Below are 16644 nucleotides of genomic sequence, written 5' to 3' on the forward strand. Positions count from 1 at the left end.
CAGTACTTGGTATTCCTAGGCAGTCTCACACTCAAGTACTAACCAGGCCCAACTCTGTTTAGCTTCTCAGATCAGACAGGATCAGGCATTGTCAGAGTGGTTTGGACGTAAACAACAGTCTGGAAATGTGCGCCTTGCCTTGCCTTGCCTTGCCTTGCCTTGCCTTGCCTTGCCTTGCCTTGCCTTGCCTTGCCTTGCCTTGCCTTGCCTTGCCTTGCCTTGCCTTGCCTTGCCTTGCCTTGCGCCCAGAAGGAAAATTCTTGCCTTGCGAGCAGAAGGAAAATTCAAACAGATTTCTGCAAGAAGACAAAATAAAATGCTTACAGTACCTGGTATTCCTAGGCAGTCTCCCACTCAAGTACTAACCAGGCCCAACTCTGTTTAGCTTCTGAGATCAGACAGGATCAGACGTTGTCAGAGTGGTTTGGCCATAAGCAACAGTTAGTTGGAAATGTGCCGTTTTTCTTGCCTTGCCTTGCGCCCAGAAGGAAAATTCTTGCCTTGCGAGCAGAAGGAAAATTCAAACAGATTTCTGCAAGGAGACAAAATAAAATGCTTACAGTACTTGGTATTCCTAGGCAGTCTCACACTCAAGTACTAACCAGGCCCAACTCTGTTTAGCTTCTCAGATCAGACAGGATCAGGCATTGTCAGAGTGGTTTGGACGTAAACAACAGTCTGGAAATGTGCGCCTTGCCTTGCCTTGCCTTGCCTTGCCTTGCCTTGCCTTGCCTTGCCTTGCCTTGCCTTGCCTTGCCTTGCCTTGCCTTGCCTTGCCTTGCCTTGCCTTGCCTTGCCTTGCGCCCAGAAGGAAAATTCTTGCCTTGCGAGCAGAAGGAAAATTCAAACAGATTTCTGCAAGAAGACAAAATAAAATGCTTACAGTACCTGGTATTCCTAGGCAGTCTCCCACTCAAGTACTAAACAGGCCCAACTCTGTTTAGTTTCTGAGATCTGACAGGATCAGGCGTTGTTAGAGTGGTTTGGCCGTAAGCAACAGCTTGTTGGAAATGTGCCATTTTTCTTGCCTTGCGATCAGAAGGAAAATTCTTGCCTTGCGACCAGAAGGAAAATTCAAACAGATTTCTGCAAGAAGACAAAATAAAATGCTTACAGTACCTGGTATTCCTAGGCAGTCTCCCACTCAAGTACTAACCAGGCCCAACTCTGTTTAGCTTCTGACATCAGACGGGATCAGGCGTTGTCAGAGTGGTTTGGCCATAAGCAACAGTTAGTTGGAAATGTGCCGTTTTTCTTGCCTTGCCTTGCCTTGCGCCCAGAAGGAAAATTCTTGCCTTGCGAGCAGAAGGAAAATTCAAACAGATTTCTGCTAGAAGACAAAATAAAATGCTTACAGTACCTGGTATTCCTAGGCAGTCTCCCACTCAAGTACTACCCAGGCCCAACTCTGTTTAGCTTCTGAGATCAGACGGGATCAGGCGTTGTCAGAGTGGTTTGGCCGTAAGCAACAGTTAGTTGGAAATGTGCCGTTTTTCTTGCCTTGCCTTGCAACCAGAAGGAAAATTCTTGCCTTGCGAGCAGAAGGAAAATTCAAACAGATTTCTGCAAGGAGACAAAATAAAATGCTTACAGTACCTGGTATTCCTAGGCAGTCTCACACTCAAGTACTAACCAGGCCCAACTCTCTTTAGCGTCTCAGATCAGACAGGATCAGGCATTGTCAGAGTGGTTTGGACGTAAACAACAGTCTGGAAATGTGCGCCTTGCCTTGCCTTGCCTTGCCTTGCCTTGCCTTGCCTTGCCTTGCCTTGCCTTGCCTTGCCTTGCCTTGCCTTGCCTTGCCTTGCCTTGCCTTGCGCCCAGAAGGAAAATTCTTGCCTTGCGAGCAGAAGGAAAATTCAAACAGATTTCTGCAAGAAGACAAAATAAAATGCTTACAGTACCTGGTATTCCTAGGCAGTCTCCCACTCAAGTACTAACCAGGCCCAACTCTGTTTAGCTTCTGAGATCAGACGGGATCAGGCGTTGTCAGAGTGGTTTGGCCATAAGCAACAGTTAGTTGGAAATGTGCCGTTTTTCTTGCCTTGCCTTGCGCCCAGAAGGAAAATTCTTGCCTTGCGAGCAGAAGGAAAATTCAAACAGATTTCTGCAAGGAGACAAAATAAAATGCTTACAGTACTTGGTATTCCTAGGCAGTCTCACACTCAAGTACTAACCAGGCCCAACTCTGTTTAGCTTCTCAGATCAGACAGGATCAGGCATTGTCAGAGTGGTTTGGACGTAAACAACAGTCTGGAAATGTGCGCCTTGCCTTGCCTTGCCTTGCCTTGCCTTGCCTTGCCTTGCCTTGCCTTGCCTTGCCTTGCCTTGCCTTGCCTTGCCTTGCCTTGCCTTGCCTTGCCTTGCCTTGCGCCCAGAAGGAAAATTCTTGCCTTGCGAGCAGAAGGAAAATTCAAACAGATTTCTGCAAGAAGACAAAATAAAATGCTTACAGTACCTGGTATTCCTAGGCAGTCTCCCACTCAAGTACTAACCAGGCCCAACTCTGTTTAGCTTCTGAGATCAGACAGGATCAGACGTTGTCAGAGTGGTTTGGCCATAAGCAACAGTTAGTTGGAAATGTGCCGTTTTTCTTGCCTTGCCTTGCGCCCAGAAGGAAAATTCTTGCCTTGCGAGCAGAAGGAAAATTCAAACAGATTTCTGCAAGGAGACAAAATAAAATGCTTACAGTACTTGGTATTCCTAGGCAGTCTCACACTCAAGTACTAACCAGGCCCAACTCTGTTTAGCTTCTCAGATCAGACAGGATCAGGCATTGTCAGAGTGGTTTGGACGTAAACAACAGTCTGGAAATGTGCGCCTTGCCTTGCCTTGCCTTGCCTTGCCTTGCCTTGCCTTGCCTTGCCTTGCCTTGCCTTGCCTTGCCTTGCCTTGCCTTGCCTTGCCTTGCCTTGCCTTGCCTTGCGCCCAGAAGGAAAATTCTTGCCTTGCGAGCAGAAGGAAAATTCAAACAGATTTCTGCAAGAAGACAAAATAAAATGCTTACAGTACCTGGTATTCCTAGGCAGTCTCCCACTCAAGTACTAACCAGGCCCAACTCTGTTTAGCTTCTGAGATCAGACAGGATCAGACGTTGTCAGAGTGGTTTGGCCATAAGCAACAGTTAGTTGGAAATGTGCCGTTTTTCTTGCCTTGCCTTGCCTTGCGCCCAGAAGGAAAATTCTTGCCTTGCGAGCAGAAGGAAAATTCAAACAGATTTCTGCTAGAAGACAAAATAAAATGCTTACAGTACCTGGTATTCCTAGGCAGTCTCCCACTCAAGTACTAACCAGGCCCAACTCTGTTTAGCTTCTGAGATCAGACGGGATCAGGCGTTGTCAGAGTGGTTTGGCCATAAGCAACAGTTAGTTGGAAATGTGCCGTTTTTCTTGCCTTGCCTTGCGACCAGAAGGAAAATTCTTGCCTTGCGAGCAGAAGGAAAATTCAAACAGATTTCTGCAAGAAGACAAAATAAAATGCTTACAGTACCTGGTATTCCTAGGCAGTCTCCCACTCAAGTACTAACCAGGCCCAACTCTGTTTAGCTTCTGACATCAGACGGGATCAGGCGTTGTCAGAGTGGTTTGGCCATAAGCAACAGTTAGTTGGAAATGTGCCGTTTTTCTTGCCTTGCCTTGCCTTGCGCCCAGAAGGAAAATTCTTGCCTTGCGAGCAGAAGGAAAATTCAAACAGATTTCTGCTAGAAGACAAAATAAAATGCTTACAGTACCTGGTATTCCTAGGCAGTCTCCCACTCAAGTACTAACCAGGCCCAACTCTGTTTAGCTTCTGAGATCAGACGGGATCAGGCGTTGTCAGAGTGGTTTGGCCGTAAGCAACAGTTAGTTGGAAATGTGCCGTTTTTCTTGCCTTGCCTTGCGACCAGAAGGAAAATTCTTGCCTTGCGAGCAGAAGGAAAATTCAAACAGATTTCTGCAAGGAGACAAAATAAAATGCTTACAGTACCTGGTATTCCTAGGCAGTCTCACACTCAAGTACTAACCAGGCCCAACTCTGTTTAGCTTCTCAGATCAGACAGGATCAGGCATTGTCAGAGTGGTTTGGACGTAAACAACAGTCTGGAAATGTGTGCCTTGCCTTGCCTTGCCTTGCCTTGCCTTGCCTTGCCTTGCCTTGCCTTGCCTTGCCTTGCCTTGCCTTGCCTTGCCTTGCGCCCAGAAGGAAAATTCTTGCCTTGCGAGCAGAAGGAAAATTCAAACAGATTTCTGCAAGAAGACAAAATAAAATGCTTACAGTACCTGGTATTCCTAGGCAGTCTCCCACTCAAGTACTAACCAGGCCCAACTCTGTTTAGCTTCTGAGATCAGACAGGATCAGACGTTGTCAGAGTGGTTTGGCCATAAGCAACAGTTAGTTGGAAATGTGCCGTTTTTCTTGCCTTGCCTTGCGCCCAGAAGGAAAATTCTTGCCTTGCGAGCAGAAGGAAAATTCAAACAGATTTCTGCAAGGAGACAAAATAAAATGCTTACAGTACTTGGTATTCCTAGGCAGTCTCACACTCAAGTACTAACCAGGCCCAACTCTGTTTAGCTTCTCAGATCAGACAGGATCAGGCATTGTCAGAGTGGTTTGGACGTAAACAACAGTCTGGAAATGTGCGCCTTGCCTTGCCTTGCCTTGCCTTGCCTTGCCTTGCCTTGCCTTGCCTTGCCTTGCCTTGCCTTGCCTTGCCTTGCCTTGCCTTGCCTTGCCTTGCCTTGCCTTGCCTTGCGCCCAGAAGGAAAATTCTTGCCTTGCGAGCAGAAGGAAAATTCAAACAGATTTCTGCAAGGAGACAAAATAAAATGCTTACAGTACTTGGTATTCCTAGGCAGTCTCACACTCAAGTACTAACCAGGCCCAACTCTGTTTAGCTTCTCAGATCAGACAGGATCAGGCATTGTCAGAGTGGTTTGGACGTAAACAACAGTCTGGAAATGTGCGCCTTGCCTTGCCTTGCCTTGCCTTGCCTTGCCTTGCCTTGCCTTGCCTTGCCTTGCCTTGCCTTGCCTTGCCTTGCCTTGCCTTGCCTTGCCTTGCCTTGCCTTGCCTTGCCTTGCCTTGCGCCCAGAAGGAAAATTCTTGCCTTGCGAGCAGAAGGAAAATTCAAACAGATTTCTGCAAGAAGACAAAATAAAATGCTTACAGTACCTGGTATTCCTAGGCAGTCTCCCACTCAAGTACTAACCAGGCCCAACTCTGTTTAGCTTCTGAGATCAGACAGGATCAGACATTGTCAGAGTGGTTTGGCCATAAGCAACAGTTAGTTGGAAATGTGCCGTTTTTCTTGCCTTGCCTTGCGCCCAGAAGGAAAATTCTTGCCTTGCGAGCAGAAGGAAAATTCAAACAGATTTCTGCAAGGAGACAAAATAAAATGCTTACAGTACTTGGTATTCCTAGGCAGTCTCACACTCAAGTACTAACCAGGCCCAACTCTGTTTAGCTTCTCAGATCAGACAGGATCAGGCATTGTCAGAGTGGTTTGGACGTAAACAACAGTCTGGAAATGTGCGCCTTGCCTTGCCTTGCCTTGCCTTGCCTTGCCTTGCCTTGCCTTGCCTTGCCTTGCCTTGCCTTGCCTTGCCTTGCCTTGCCTTGCCTTGCCTTGCCTTGCCTTGCGCCCAGAAGGAAAATTCTTGCCTTGCGAGCAGAAGGAAAATTCAAACAGATTTCTGCAAGAAGACAAAATAAAATGCTTACAGTACCTGGTATTCCTAGGCAGTCTCCCACTCAAGTACTAACCAGGCCCAACTCTGTTTAGCTTCTGAGATCAGACAGGATCAGACGTTGTCAGAGTGGTTTGGCCATAAGCAACAGTTAGTTGGAAATGTGCCGTTTTTCTTGCCTTGCCTTGCGCCCAGAAGGAAAATTCTTGCCTTGCGAGCAGAAGGAAAATTCAAACAGATTTCTGCAAGGAGACAAAATAAAATGCTTACAGTACTTGGTATTCCTAGGCAGTCTCACACTCAAGTACTAACCAGGCCCAACTCTGTTTAGCTTCTCAGATCAGACAGGATCAGGCATTGTCAGAGTGGTTTGGACGTAAACAACAGTCTGGAAATGTGCGCCTTGCCTTGCCTTGCCTTGCCTTGCCTTGCCTTGCCTTGCCTTGCCTTGCCTTGCCTTGCGCCCAGAAGGAAAATTCTTGCCTTGCGAGCAGAAGGAAAATTCAAACAGATTTCTGCAAGAAGACAAAATAAAATGCTTACAGTACCTGGTATTACTAGGCAGTCTCCCACTCAAGTACTAAACAGGCCCAACTCTGTTTAGTTTCTGAGATCTGACAGGATCAGGCGTTGTTAGAGTGGTTTGGCCGTAAGCAACAGCTTGTTGGAAATGTGCCATTTTTCTTGCCTTGCGATCAGAAGGAAAATTCTTGCCTTGCGACCAGAAGGAAAATTCAAACAGATTTCTGCAAGAAGACAAAATAAAATGCTTACAGTACCTGGTATTCCTAGGCAGTCTCCCACTCAAGTACTAACCAGGCCCAACTCTGTTTAGCTTCTGACATCAGACGGGATCAGGCGTTGTCAGAGTGGTTTGGCCATAAGCAACAGTTAGTTGGAAATGTGCCGTTTTTCTTGCCTTGCCTTGCCTTGCGCCCAGAAGGAAAATTCTTGCCTTGCGAGCAGAAGGAAAATTCAAACAGATTTCTGCTAGAAGACAAAATAAAATGCTTACAGTACCTGGTATTCCTAGGCAGTCTCCCACTCAAGTACTACCCAGGCCCAACTCTGTTTAGCTTCTGAGATTAGACGGGATCAGGCGTTGTCAGAGTGGTTTGGCCGTAAGCAACAGTTAGTTGGAAATGTGCCGTTTTTCTTGCCTTGCCTTGCGACCAGAAGGAAAATTCTTGCCTTGCGAGCAGAAGGAAAATTCAAACAGATTTCTGCAAGGAGACAAAATAAAATGCTTACAGTACCTGGTATTCCTAGGCAGTCTCACACTCAAGTACTAACCAGGCCCAACTCTCTTTAGCGTCTCAGATCAGACAGGATCAGGCATTGTCAGAGTGGTTTGGACGTAAACAACAGTCTGGAAATGTGCGCCTTGCCTTGCCTTGCCTTGCCTTGCCTTGCCTTGCCTTGCCTTGCCTTGCCTTGCCTTGCCTTGCCTTGCCTTGCCTTGCCTTGCGCCCAGAAGGAAAATTCTTGCCTTGCGAGCAGAAGGAAAATTCAAACAGATTTCTGCAAGAAGACAAAATAAAATGCTTACAGTACCTGGTATTCCTAGGCAGTCTCCCACTCAAGTACTAACCAGGCCCAACTCTGTTTAGCTTCTGAGATCAGACAGGATCAGACGTTGTCAGAGTGGTTTGGCCATAAGCAACAGTTAGTTGGAAATGTGCCGTTTTTCTTGCCTTGCCTTGCGCCCAGAAGGAAAATTCTTGCCTTGCGAGCAGAAGGAAAATTCAAACAGATTTCTGCAAGGAGACAAAATAAAATGCTTACAGTACTTGGTATTCCTAGGCAGTCTCACACTCAAGTACTAACCAGGCCCAACTCTGTTTAGCTTCTCAGATCAGACAGGATCAGGCATTGTCAGAGTGGTTTGGACGTAAACAACAGTCTGGAAATGTGCGCCTTGCCTTGCCTTGCCTTGCCTTGCCTTGCCTTGCCTTGCCTTGCCTTGCCTTGCCTTGCCTTGCCTTGCCTTGCCTTGCCTTGCCTTGCCTTGCCTTGCCTTGCGCCCAGAAGGAAAATTCTTGCCTTGCGAGCAGAAGGAAAATTCAAACAGATTTCTGCAAGAAGACAAAATAAAATGCTTACAGTACCTGGTATTCCTAGGCAGTCTCCCACTCAAGTACTAACCAGGCCCAACTCTGTTTAGCTTCTGAGATCAGACAGGATCAGACGTTGTCAGAGTGGTTTGGCCATAAGCAACAGTTAGTTGGAAATGTGCCGTTTTTCTTGCCTTGCCTTGCCTTGCGCCCAGAAGGAAAATTCTTGCCTTGCGAGCAGAAGGAAAATTCAAACAGATTTCTGCTAGAAGACAAAATAAAATGCTTACAGTACCTGGTATTCCTAGGCAGTCTCCCACTCAAGTACTAACCAGGCCCAACTCTGTTTAGCTTCTGAGATCAGACGGGATCAGGCGTTGTCAGAGTGGTTTGGCCATAAGCAACAGTTAGTTGGAAATGTGCCGTTTTTCTTGCCTTGCCTTGCGACCAGAAGGAAAATTCTTGCCTTGCGAGCAGAAGGAAAATTCAAACAGATTTCTGCAAGAAGACAAAATAAAATGCTTACAGTACCTGGTATTCCTAGGCAGTCTCCCACTCAAGTACTAACCAGGCCCAACTCTGTTTAGCTTCTGACATCAGACGGGATCAGGCGTTGTCAGAGTGGTTTGGCCATAAGCAACAGTTAGTTGGAAATGTGCCGTTTTTCTTGCCTTGCCTTGCCTTGCGCCCAGAAGGAAAATTCTTGCCTTGCGAGCAGAAGGAAAATTCAAACAGATTTCTGCTAGAAGACAAAATAAAATGCTTACAGTACCTGGTATTCCTAGGCAGTCTCCCACTCAAGTACTAACCAGGCCCAACTCTGTTTAGCTTCTGAGATCAGACGGGATCAGGCGTTGTCAGAGTGGTTTGGCCGTAAGCAACAGTTAGTTGGAAATGTGCCGTTTTTCTTGCCTTGCCTTGCGACCAGAAGGAAAATTCTTGCCTTGCGAGCAGAAGGAAAATTCAAACAGATTTCTGCAAGGAGACAAAATAAAATGCTTACAGTACCTGGTATTCCTAGGCAGTCTCACACTCAAGTACTAACCAGGCCCAACTCTGTTTAGCTTCTCAGATCAGACAGGATCAGGCATTGTCAGAGTGGTTTGGACGTAAACAACAGTCTGGAAATGTGTGCCTTGCCTTGCCTTGCCTTGCCTTGCCTTGCCTTGCCTTGCCTTGCGCCCAGAAGGAAAATTCTTGCCTTGCGAGCAGAAGGAAAATTCAAACAGATTTCTGCAAGAAGACAAAATAAAATGCTTACAGTACCTGGTATTCCTAGGCAGTCTCCCACTCAAGTACTAACCAGGCCCAACTCTGTTTAGCTTCTGAGATCAGACAGGATCAGACGTTGTCAGAGTGGTTTGGCCATAAGCAACAGTTAGTTGGAAATGTGCCGTTTTTCTTGCCTTGCCTTGCGCCCAGAAGGAAAATTCTTGCCTTGCGAGCAGAAGGAAAATTCAAACAGATTTCTGCAAGGAGACAAAATAAAATGCTTACAGTACTTGGTATTCCTAGGCAGTCTCACACTCAAGTACTAACCAGGCCCAACTCTGTTTAGCTTCTCAGATCAGACAGGATCAGGCATTGTCAGAGTGGTTTGGACGTAAACAACAGTCTGGAAATGTGCGCCTTGCCTTGCCTTGCCTTGCCTTGCCTTGCCTTGCCTTGCCTTGCCTTGCCTTGCCTTGCCTTGCCTTGCCTTGCCTTGCCTTGCCTTGCCTTGCCTTGCCTTGCCTTGCCTTGCGCCCAGAAGGAAAATTCTTGCCTTGCGAGCAGAAGGAAAATTCAAACAGATTTCTGCAAGAAGACAAAATAAAATGCTTACAGTACCTGGTATTCCTAGGCAGTCTCCCACTCAAGTACTAACCAGGCCCAACTCTGTTTAGCTTCTGAGATCAGACAGGATCAGACGTTGTCAGAGTGGTTTGGCCATAAGCAACAGTTAGTTGGAAATGTGCCGTTTTTCTTGCCTTGCCTTGCCTTGCGCCCAGAAGGAAAATTCTTGCCTTGCGAGCAGAAGGAAAATTCAAACAGATTTCTGCTAGAAGACAAAATAAAATGCTTACAGTACCTGGTATTCCTAGGCAGTCTCCCACTCAAGTACTAACCAGGCCCAACTCTGTTTAGCTTCTGAGATCAGACGGGATCAGGCGTTGTCAGAGTGGTTTGGCCATAAGCAACAGTTAGTTGGAAATGTGCCGTTTTTCTTGCCTTGCCTTGCGACCAGAAGGAAAATTCTTGCCTTGCGAGCAGAAGGAAAATTCAAACAGATTTCTGCAAGAAGACAAAATAAAATGCTTACAGTACCTGGTATTCCTAGGCAGTCTCCCACTCAAGTACTAACCAGGCCCAACTCTGTTTAGCTTCTGACATCAGACGGGATCAGGCGTTGTCAGAGTGGTTTGGCCATAAGCAACAGTTAGTTGGAAATGTGCCGTTTTTCTTGCCTTGCCTTGCCTTGCGCCCAGAAGGAAAATTCTTGCCTTGCGAGCAGAAGGAAAATTCAAACAGATTTCTGCTAGAAGACAAAATAAAATGCTTACAGTACCTGGTATTCCTAGGCAGTCTCCCACTCAAGTACTAACAAGGCCCAACTCTGTTTAGCTTCTGAGATCAGACGGGATCAGGCGTTGTCAGAGTGGTTTGGCCGTAAGCAACAGTTAGTTGGAAATGTGCCGTTTTTCTTGCCTTGCCTTGCGACCAGAAGGAAAATTCTTGCCTTGCGAGCAGAAGGAAAATTCAAACAGATTTCTGCAAGGAGACAAAATAAAATGCTTACAGTACCTGGTATTCCTAGGCAGTCTCACACTCAAGTACTAACCAGGCCCAACTCTGTTTAGCTTCTCAGATCAGACAGGATCAGGCATTGTCAGAGTGGTTTGGACGTAAACAACAGTCTGGAAATGTGTGCCTTGCCTTGCCTTGCCTTGCCTTGCCTTGCCTTGCCTTGCCTTGCCTTGCCTTGCCTTGCCTTGCCTTGCCTTGCCTTGCCTTGCCTTGCCTTGCCTTGCGCCCAGAAGGAAAATTCTTGCCTTGCGAGCAGAAGGAAAATTCAAACAGATTTCTGCAAGAAGACAAAATAAAATGCTTACAGTACCTGGTATTCCTAGGCAGTCTCCCACTCAAGTACTAACCAGGCCCAACTCTGTTTAGCTTCTGAGATCAGACGGGATCAGGCGTTGTCAGAGTGGTTTGGCCATAAGCAACAGTTAGTTGGAAATGTGCCGTTTTTCTTGCCTTGCCTTGCCTTGCCTTGCGCCCAGAAGGAAAATTCTTGCCTTGCGAGCAGAAGGAAAATTCAAACAGATTTCTGCTAGAAGACAAAATAAAATGCTTACAGTACCTGGTATTACTAGGCAGTCTCCCACTCAAGTACTAAACAGGCCCAACTCTGTTTAGTTTCTGAGATCTGACAGGATCAGGCGTTGTCAGAGTGGTTTGGCCGTAAGCAACAGCTTGTTGGAAATGTGCCATTTTTCTTGCCTTGCGATCAGAAGGAAAATTCTTGCCTTGCGACCAGAAGGAAAATTCAAACAGATTTCTGCAAGAAGACAAAATAAAATGCTTACAGTACCTGGTATTCCTAGGCAGTCTCCCACTCAAGTACTAACCAGGCCCAACTCTGTTTAGCTTCTGAGATCAGACGGGATCAGGCGTTGTCAGAGTGGTTTGGCCGTAAGCAACAGTTAGTTGGAAATGTGCCGTTTTTCTTGCCTTGCCTTGCGACCAGAAGGAAAATTCTTGCCTTGCGAGCAGAAGGAAAATTCAAACAGATTTCTGCAAGGAGACAAAATAAAATGCTTACAGTACCTGGTATTCCTAGGCAGTCTCACACTCAAGTACTAACCAGGCCCAACTCTGTTTAGCTTCTCAGATCAGACAGGATCAGGCATTGTCAGAGTGGTTTGGACGTAAACAACAGTCTGGAAATGTGTGCCTTGCCTTGCCTTGCCTTGCCTTGCCTTGCCTTGCCTTGCCTTGCCTTGCCTTGCCTTGCCTTGCGCCCAGAAGGAAAATTCTTGCCTTGCGAGCAGAAGGAAAATTCAAACAGATTTCTGCAAGAAGACAAAATAAAATGCTTACAGTACCTGGTATTCCTAGGCAGTCTCCCACTCAAGTACTAACCAGGCCCAACTCTGTTTAGCTTCTGAGATCAGACGGGATCAGGCGTTGTCAGAGTGGTTTGGCCATAAGCAACAGTTAGTTGGAAATGTGCCGTTTTTCTTGCCTTGCCTTGCCTTGCGCCCAGAAGGAAAATTCTTGCCTTGCGAGCAGAAGGAAAATTCAAACAGATTTCTGCAAGAAGACAAAATAAAATGCTCACAGTACCTGGTATTCCTAGGCAGTCTCCCACTCAAGTACTAACCAGGCCCAACTCTGTTTAGCTTCTGAGATCAGACAGGATCAGGCGTTGTCAGAGTGGTTTGGCCATAAGCAACAGTTAGTTGGAAATGTGCCGTTTTTCTTGCCTTGCCTTGCGACCAGAAGGAAAATTCTTGCCTTGCGAGCAGAAGGAAAATTCAAACAGATTTCTGCAAGAAGACAAAATAAAATGCTTACAGTACCTGGTATTACTAGGCAGTCTCCCACTCAAGTACTAAACAGGCCCAACTCTGTTTAGTTTCTGAGATCTGACAGGATCAGGCGTTGTCAGAGTGGTTTGGCCGTAAGCAACAGCTTGTTGGAAATGTGCCATTTTTCTTGCCTTGCGATCAGAAGGAAAATTCTTGCCTTGCGACCAGAAGGAAAATTCAAACAGATTTCTGCAAGAAGACAAAATAAAATGCTTACAGTACCTGGTATTCCTAGGCAGTCTCCCACTCAAGTACTAACCAGGCCCAACTCTGTTTAGCTTCTGACATCAGACGGGATCAGGCGTTGTCAGAGTGGTTTGGCCATAAGCAACAGTTAGTTGGAAATGTGCCGTTTTTCTTGCCTTGCCTTGCGCCCAGAAGGAAAATTCTTGCCTTGCGAGCAGAAGGAAAATTCAAACAGATTTCTGCAAGGAGACAAAATAAAATGCTTACAGTACCTGGTATTCCTAGGCAGTCTCACACTCAAGTACTAACCAGGCCCAACTCTGTTTAGCTTCTCAGATCAGACAGGATCAGGCATTGTCAGAGTGGTTTGGACGTAAACAACAGTCTGGAAATGTGCGCCTTGCCTTGCCTTGCCTTGCCTTGCCTTGCCTTGCCTTGCCTTGCCTTGCCTTGCCTTGCCTTGCCTTGCCTTGCCTTGCCTTGCCTTGCCTTGCCTTGCCTTGCCTTGCCTTGCGCCCAGAAGGAAAATTCTTGCCTTGCGAGCAGAAGGAAAATTCAAACAGATTTCTGCTAGAAGACAAAATAAAATGCTTACAGTACCTGGTATTCCTAGGCAGTCTCCCACTCAAGTACTAACCAGGCCCAACTCTGTTTAGCTTCTGAGATCAGACGGGATCAGGCGTTGTCAGAGTGGTTTGGCCATAAGCAACAGTTAGTTGGAAATGTGCCGTTTTTCTTGCCTTGCCTTGCCTTGCGCCCAGAAGGAAAATTCTTGCCTTGCGAGCAGAAGGAAAATTCAAACAGATTTCTGCAAGGAGACAAAATAAAATGCTTACAGTACCTGGTATTCCTAGGCAGTCTCACACTCAAGTACTAACCAGGCCCAACTCTGTTTAGCTTCTGAGATCAGACGGGATCAGGCGTTGTCAGAGTGGTTTGGCCATAAGCAACAGTTAGTTGGAAATGTGCCGTTTTTCTTGCCTTGCCTTGCCTTGCGCCCAGAAGGAAAATTCTTGCCTTGCGAGCAGAAGGAAAATTCAAACAGATTTCTGCAAGGAGACAAAATAAAATGCTTACAGTACCTGGTATTCCTAGGCAGTCTCACACTCAAGTACTAACCAGGCCCAACTCTGTTTAGCTTCTCAGATCAGACAGGATCAGGCATTGTCAGAGTGGTTTGGACGTAAACAACAGTCTGGAAATGTGCGCCTTGCCTTGGCTTGCCTTGGCTTGCCTTGGCTTGCCTTGCCTTGCCTTGCCTTGCCTTGCCTTGCGCCCAGAAGGAAAATTCTTGCCTTGCGAGCAGAAGGAAAATTCAAACAGATTTCTGCAAGAAGACAAAATAAAATGCTTACAGTACCTGGTATTCCTAGGCAGTCTCCCACTCAAGTACTAACCAGGCCCAACTCTGTTAAGCTTCTGAGATCAGACGGGATCAGGCGTTGTCAGAGTGGTTTGGCCATAAGCAACAGTTAGTTGGAAATGTGCCGTTTTTCTTGCCTTGCCTTGCCTTGCGCCCAGAAGGAAAATTCTTGCCTTGCGAGCAGAAGGAAAATTCAAACAGATTTCTGCAAGGAGACAAAATAAAATGCTTACAGTACCTGGTATTCCTAGGCAGTCTCACACTCAAGTACTAACCAGGCCCAACTCTGTTTAGCTTCTCAGATCAGACAGGATCAGGCATTGTCAGAGTGGTTTGGACGTAAACAACAGTCTGGAAATGTGCGCCTTGCCTTGGCTTGGCTTGCCTTGGCTTGCCTTGCCTTGCCTTGCCTTGCCTTGCGCCCAGAAGGAAAATTCTTGCCTTGCGAGCAGAAGGAAAATTCAAACAGATTTCTGCTAGAAAACAAAATAAAATGCTTACAGTACCTGGTATTCCCAGGCAGTCTCCCACTCAAGTACTAACCAGGCCCAACTCTGTTTAGCTTCTGAGATCAGACGGGATCAGGCGTTGTCAGAGTGGTTTGGCCATAAGCAACAGTTAGTTGGAAATGTGCCGTTTTTCTTGCCTTGCCTTGCGACCAGAAGGAAAATTCTTGCCTTGCGAGCAGAAGGAAAATTCAAACAGATTTCTGCAAGAAGACAAAATAAAATGCTTACAGTACCTGGTATTACTAGGCAGTCTCCCACTCAAGTACTAAACAGGCCCAACTCTGTTTAGTTTCTGAGATCTGACAGGATCAGGCGTTGTCAGAGTGGTTTGGCCGTAAGCAACAGCTTGTTGGAAATGTGCCATTTTTCTTGCCTTGCGATCAGAAGGAAAATTCTTGCCTTGCGACCAGAAGGAAAATTCAAACAGATTTCTGCAAGAAGACAAAATAAAATGCTTACAGTACCTGGTATTCCTAGGCAGTCTCCCACTCAAGTACTAACCAGGCCCAACTCTGTTTAGCTTCTGACATCAGACGGGATCAGGCGTTGTCAGAGTGGTTTGGCCATAAGCAACAGTTAGTTGGAAATGTGCCGTTTTTCTTGCCTTGCCTTGCCTTGCGCCCAGAAGGAAAATTCTTGCCTTGCGAGCAGAAGGAAAATTCAAACAGATTTCTGCTAGAAGACAAAATAAAATGCTTACAGTACCTGGTATTCCTAGGCAGTCTCCCACTCAAGTACTAACCAGGCCCAACTCTGTTTAGCTTCTGAGATCAGACGGGATCAGGCGTTGTCAGAGTGGTTTGGCCGTAAGCAACAGTTAGTTGGAAATGTGCCGTTTTTCTTGCCTTGCCTTGCGACCAGAAGGAAAATTCTTGCCTTGCGAGCAGAAGGAAAATTCAAACAGATTTCTGCAAGGAGACAAAATAAAATGCTTACAGTACCTGGTATTCCTAGGCAGTCTCCCACTCAAGTACTAACCAGGCCCAACTCTGTTTAGCTTCTCAGATCAGACAGGATCAGGCATTGTCAGAGTGGTTTGGACGTAAACAACAGTCTGGAAATGTGCGCCTTGCCTTGCCTTGCCTTGCCTTGCCTTGCCTTGCCTTGCCTTGCCTTGCCTTGCCTTGCCTTGCCTTGCCTTGCCTTGCCTTGCCTTGCCTTGCCTTGCCTTGCGCCCAGAAGGAAAATTCTTGCCTTGCGAGCAGAAGGAAAATTCAAACAGATTTCTGCAAGAAGACAAAATAAAATGCTTACAGTACCTGGTATTCCGAGGCAGTCTCCCACTCAAGTACTAACCAGGCCCAACTCTGTTTAGCTTCTGAGATCAGACGGGATCAGGCGTTGTCAGAGTGGTTTGGCCATAAGCAACAGTTAGTTGGAAATGTGCCGTTTTTCTTGCCTTGCCTTGCCTTGCCTTGCGCCCAGAAGGAAAATTCTTGCCTTGTGAGCAGAAGGAAAATTCAAACAGATTTCTGCTAGAAGACAAAATAAAATGCTTACAGTACCTGGTATTCCTAGGCAGGCTCCCACTCAAGTACTAACCAGGCCCAACTCTGTTTAGCTTCTGAGATCAGACGGGATCAGGCGTTGTCAGAGTGGTTTGGCCATAAGCAACAGTTAGTTGGAAATGTGCCGTTTTTCTTGCCTTGCCTTGCCTTGCGCCCAGAAGGAAAATTCTTGCCTTGCGACCAGAAGGAAAATTCAAACAGATTTCTGCAAGGAGACAAAATAAAATGCTTACAGTACCTGGTATTCCTAGGCAGTCTCACACTCAAGTACTAACCAGGCCCAACTCTGTTTAGCTTCTCAGATCAGACAGGATCAGGCATTGTCAGAGTGGTTTGGACGTAAACAACAGTCTGGAAATGTGCGCCTTGCCTTGCCTTGCCTTGCCTTGCCTTGCCTTGCCTTGCCTTGCCTTGCCTTGCCTTGCCTTGCCTTGCCTTGCCTTGCCTTGCCTTGCCTTGCCTTGCCTTGCGCCCAGAAGGAAAATTCTTGCCTTGCGAGCAGAAGGAAAATTCAAACAGATTTCTGCAAGAAGACAAAATAAAATGCTTACAGTACCTGGTATTCCTAGGCAGTCTCCCACTCAAGTACTAACCAGGCCCAACTCTGTTTAGCTTCTGAGATCAGACGGGATCAGGCGTTGTCAGAGTGGTTTGGCCATAAGCAACAGTTAGTTGGAAATGTGTCGTTTTTCTTGCCTTGCCTTGCCTTGCGCCCAGAAGGAAAATTCTTGCCTTGCGAGCAGAAGGAAAATTCAAACAGATTTCTGCTAGAAGACAAAATAAA

General features: G+C 46.5%; 17 non-coding genes and 35 pseudogenes across 17 annotated transcripts; all 52 read right to left on the reverse strand.

Annotated features, from left to right (window-relative positions):
• Nucleotides 1-317: 317 nt before the first annotated feature.
• On the reverse strand, nucleotides 318-436 carry LOC132878747 (5S ribosomal RNA; annotated as a pseudogene).
• Nucleotides 437-876: 440 nt separating this feature from the next.
• Nucleotides 877-995, reverse strand: LOC132879610 (5S ribosomal RNA; annotated as a pseudogene).
• A 112-nt stretch (nucleotides 996-1107) lies between these two features.
• LOC132878371 (5S ribosomal RNA) lies at nucleotides 1108-1226 on the reverse strand (annotated as a pseudogene).
• Nucleotides 1227-1348: 122 nt separating this feature from the next.
• Nucleotides 1349-1467, reverse strand: LOC132879895 (5S ribosomal RNA). Its single transcript, XR_009653886.1, has one exon. It is a non-coding gene; the product is annotated as a 5S ribosomal RNA (ribosomal RNA).
• A 425-nt stretch (nucleotides 1468-1892) lies between these two features.
• LOC132876952 (5S ribosomal RNA) lies at nucleotides 1893-2011 on the reverse strand. The gene has a single exon (XR_009652648.1). It is a non-coding gene; the product is annotated as a 5S ribosomal RNA (ribosomal RNA).
• Nucleotides 2012-2446: 435 nt separating this feature from the next.
• Nucleotides 2447-2565, reverse strand: LOC132878748 (5S ribosomal RNA; annotated as a pseudogene).
• Nucleotides 2566-3000: 435 nt separating this feature from the next.
• LOC132878749 (5S ribosomal RNA) lies at nucleotides 3001-3119 on the reverse strand (annotated as a pseudogene).
• Nucleotides 3120-3241: 122 nt separating this feature from the next.
• LOC132876953 (5S ribosomal RNA) lies at nucleotides 3242-3360 on the reverse strand. Its single transcript, XR_009652649.1, has one exon. It is a non-coding gene; the product is annotated as a 5S ribosomal RNA (ribosomal RNA).
• Nucleotides 3361-3477: 117 nt separating this feature from the next.
• LOC132878372 (5S ribosomal RNA) lies at nucleotides 3478-3596 on the reverse strand (annotated as a pseudogene).
• Nucleotides 3597-3718: 122 nt separating this feature from the next.
• LOC132876435 (5S ribosomal RNA) lies at nucleotides 3719-3837 on the reverse strand. The gene has a single exon (XR_009652153.1). It is a non-coding gene; the product is annotated as a 5S ribosomal RNA (ribosomal RNA).
• Nucleotides 3838-3954: 117 nt separating this feature from the next.
• On the reverse strand, nucleotides 3955-4073 carry LOC132880143 (5S ribosomal RNA; annotated as a pseudogene).
• Nucleotides 4074-4247: 174 nt separating this feature from the next.
• On the reverse strand, nucleotides 4248-4366 carry LOC132878750 (5S ribosomal RNA; annotated as a pseudogene).
• A 773-nt stretch (nucleotides 4367-5139) lies between these two features.
• On the reverse strand, nucleotides 5140-5258 carry LOC132879567 (5S ribosomal RNA; annotated as a pseudogene).
• Nucleotides 5259-5693: 435 nt separating this feature from the next.
• LOC132878751 (5S ribosomal RNA) lies at nucleotides 5694-5812 on the reverse strand (annotated as a pseudogene).
• Nucleotides 5813-6202: 390 nt separating this feature from the next.
• Nucleotides 6203-6321, reverse strand: LOC132879929 (5S ribosomal RNA; annotated as a pseudogene).
• Nucleotides 6322-6433: 112 nt separating this feature from the next.
• LOC132878373 (5S ribosomal RNA) lies at nucleotides 6434-6552 on the reverse strand (annotated as a pseudogene).
• Nucleotides 6553-6674: 122 nt separating this feature from the next.
• LOC132878025 (5S ribosomal RNA) lies at nucleotides 6675-6793 on the reverse strand. Its single transcript, XR_009653679.1, has one exon. It is a non-coding gene; the product is annotated as a 5S ribosomal RNA (ribosomal RNA).
• Nucleotides 6794-7208: 415 nt separating this feature from the next.
• Nucleotides 7209-7327, reverse strand: LOC132878752 (5S ribosomal RNA; annotated as a pseudogene).
• A 435-nt stretch (nucleotides 7328-7762) lies between these two features.
• On the reverse strand, nucleotides 7763-7881 carry LOC132878753 (5S ribosomal RNA; annotated as a pseudogene).
• A 122-nt stretch (nucleotides 7882-8003) lies between these two features.
• On the reverse strand, nucleotides 8004-8122 carry LOC132876954 (5S ribosomal RNA). Its single transcript, XR_009652650.1, has one exon. It is a non-coding gene; the product is annotated as a 5S ribosomal RNA (ribosomal RNA).
• Nucleotides 8123-8239: 117 nt separating this feature from the next.
• LOC132878374 (5S ribosomal RNA) lies at nucleotides 8240-8358 on the reverse strand (annotated as a pseudogene).
• A 122-nt stretch (nucleotides 8359-8480) lies between these two features.
• On the reverse strand, nucleotides 8481-8599 carry LOC132876446 (5S ribosomal RNA). The gene has a single exon (XR_009652164.1). It is a non-coding gene; the product is annotated as a 5S ribosomal RNA (ribosomal RNA).
• Nucleotides 8600-8716: 117 nt separating this feature from the next.
• On the reverse strand, nucleotides 8717-8835 carry LOC132880146 (5S ribosomal RNA; annotated as a pseudogene).
• Nucleotides 8836-8974: 139 nt separating this feature from the next.
• On the reverse strand, nucleotides 8975-9093 carry LOC132878754 (5S ribosomal RNA; annotated as a pseudogene).
• A 445-nt stretch (nucleotides 9094-9538) lies between these two features.
• LOC132878756 (5S ribosomal RNA) lies at nucleotides 9539-9657 on the reverse strand (annotated as a pseudogene).
• Nucleotides 9658-9779: 122 nt separating this feature from the next.
• LOC132876955 (5S ribosomal RNA) lies at nucleotides 9780-9898 on the reverse strand. The gene has a single exon (XR_009652651.1). It is a non-coding gene; the product is annotated as a 5S ribosomal RNA (ribosomal RNA).
• A 117-nt stretch (nucleotides 9899-10015) lies between these two features.
• Nucleotides 10016-10134, reverse strand: LOC132878375 (5S ribosomal RNA; annotated as a pseudogene).
• A 122-nt stretch (nucleotides 10135-10256) lies between these two features.
• On the reverse strand, nucleotides 10257-10375 carry LOC132878149 (5S ribosomal RNA; annotated as a pseudogene).
• A 117-nt stretch (nucleotides 10376-10492) lies between these two features.
• LOC132880147 (5S ribosomal RNA) lies at nucleotides 10493-10611 on the reverse strand (annotated as a pseudogene).
• Nucleotides 10612-10805: 194 nt separating this feature from the next.
• On the reverse strand, nucleotides 10806-10924 carry LOC132876956 (5S ribosomal RNA). Its single transcript, XR_009652652.1, has one exon. It is a non-coding gene; the product is annotated as a 5S ribosomal RNA (ribosomal RNA).
• A 127-nt stretch (nucleotides 10925-11051) lies between these two features.
• Nucleotides 11052-11170, reverse strand: LOC132879680 (5S ribosomal RNA; annotated as a pseudogene).
• A 112-nt stretch (nucleotides 11171-11282) lies between these two features.
• LOC132876459 (5S ribosomal RNA) lies at nucleotides 11283-11401 on the reverse strand. The gene has a single exon (XR_009652175.1). It is a non-coding gene; the product is annotated as a 5S ribosomal RNA (ribosomal RNA).
• Nucleotides 11402-11518: 117 nt separating this feature from the next.
• LOC132880148 (5S ribosomal RNA) lies at nucleotides 11519-11637 on the reverse strand (annotated as a pseudogene).
• Nucleotides 11638-11796: 159 nt separating this feature from the next.
• LOC132876958 (5S ribosomal RNA) lies at nucleotides 11797-11915 on the reverse strand. Its single transcript, XR_009652654.1, has one exon. It is a non-coding gene; the product is annotated as a 5S ribosomal RNA (ribosomal RNA).
• A 122-nt stretch (nucleotides 11916-12037) lies between these two features.
• On the reverse strand, nucleotides 12038-12156 carry LOC132878609 (5S ribosomal RNA; annotated as a pseudogene).
• Nucleotides 12157-12273: 117 nt separating this feature from the next.
• LOC132879682 (5S ribosomal RNA) lies at nucleotides 12274-12392 on the reverse strand (annotated as a pseudogene).
• Nucleotides 12393-12504: 112 nt separating this feature from the next.
• On the reverse strand, nucleotides 12505-12623 carry LOC132878376 (5S ribosomal RNA; annotated as a pseudogene).
• Nucleotides 12624-12740: 117 nt separating this feature from the next.
• Nucleotides 12741-12859, reverse strand: LOC132880149 (5S ribosomal RNA; annotated as a pseudogene).
• A 209-nt stretch (nucleotides 12860-13068) lies between these two features.
• On the reverse strand, nucleotides 13069-13187 carry LOC132876959 (5S ribosomal RNA). Its single transcript, XR_009652655.1, has one exon. It is a non-coding gene; the product is annotated as a 5S ribosomal RNA (ribosomal RNA).
• Nucleotides 13188-13309: 122 nt separating this feature from the next.
• LOC132878604 (5S ribosomal RNA) lies at nucleotides 13310-13428 on the reverse strand (annotated as a pseudogene).
• Nucleotides 13429-13550: 122 nt separating this feature from the next.
• Nucleotides 13551-13669, reverse strand: LOC132880150 (5S ribosomal RNA; annotated as a pseudogene).
• A 159-nt stretch (nucleotides 13670-13828) lies between these two features.
• Nucleotides 13829-13947, reverse strand: LOC132878341 (5S ribosomal RNA; annotated as a pseudogene).
• Nucleotides 13948-14069: 122 nt separating this feature from the next.
• LOC132880151 (5S ribosomal RNA) lies at nucleotides 14070-14188 on the reverse strand (annotated as a pseudogene).
• Nucleotides 14189-14337: 149 nt separating this feature from the next.
• Nucleotides 14338-14456, reverse strand: LOC132878245 (5S ribosomal RNA). The gene has a single exon (XR_009653712.1). It is a non-coding gene; the product is annotated as a 5S ribosomal RNA (ribosomal RNA).
• A 117-nt stretch (nucleotides 14457-14573) lies between these two features.
• LOC132879683 (5S ribosomal RNA) lies at nucleotides 14574-14692 on the reverse strand (annotated as a pseudogene).
• A 112-nt stretch (nucleotides 14693-14804) lies between these two features.
• Nucleotides 14805-14923, reverse strand: LOC132878377 (5S ribosomal RNA; annotated as a pseudogene).
• Nucleotides 14924-15045: 122 nt separating this feature from the next.
• LOC132876471 (5S ribosomal RNA) lies at nucleotides 15046-15164 on the reverse strand. The gene has a single exon (XR_009652186.1). It is a non-coding gene; the product is annotated as a 5S ribosomal RNA (ribosomal RNA).
• Nucleotides 15165-15281: 117 nt separating this feature from the next.
• LOC132879896 (5S ribosomal RNA) lies at nucleotides 15282-15400 on the reverse strand (annotated as a pseudogene).
• Nucleotides 15401-15599: 199 nt separating this feature from the next.
• LOC132877927 (5S ribosomal RNA) lies at nucleotides 15600-15718 on the reverse strand. Its single transcript, XR_009653586.1, has one exon. It is a non-coding gene; the product is annotated as a 5S ribosomal RNA (ribosomal RNA).
• Nucleotides 15719-15845: 127 nt separating this feature from the next.
• On the reverse strand, nucleotides 15846-15964 carry LOC132878033 (5S ribosomal RNA). The gene has a single exon (XR_009653687.1). It is a non-coding gene; the product is annotated as a 5S ribosomal RNA (ribosomal RNA).
• Nucleotides 15965-16086: 122 nt separating this feature from the next.
• LOC132880152 (5S ribosomal RNA) lies at nucleotides 16087-16205 on the reverse strand (annotated as a pseudogene).
• Nucleotides 16206-16404: 199 nt separating this feature from the next.
• Nucleotides 16405-16523, reverse strand: LOC132876960 (5S ribosomal RNA). Its single transcript, XR_009652656.1, has one exon. It is a non-coding gene; the product is annotated as a 5S ribosomal RNA (ribosomal RNA).
• Nucleotides 16524-16644: the final 121 nt, after the last annotated feature.

The sequence above is a fragment of the Neoarius graeffei genome, assembly GCF_027579695.1.
Source record: "Neoarius graeffei isolate fNeoGra1 chromosome 18 unlocalized genomic scaffold, fNeoGra1.pri SUPER_18_unloc_1, whole genome shotgun sequence".
NCBI lineage: Eukaryota > Metazoa > Chordata > Actinopteri > Siluriformes > Ariidae > Neoarius > Neoarius graeffei.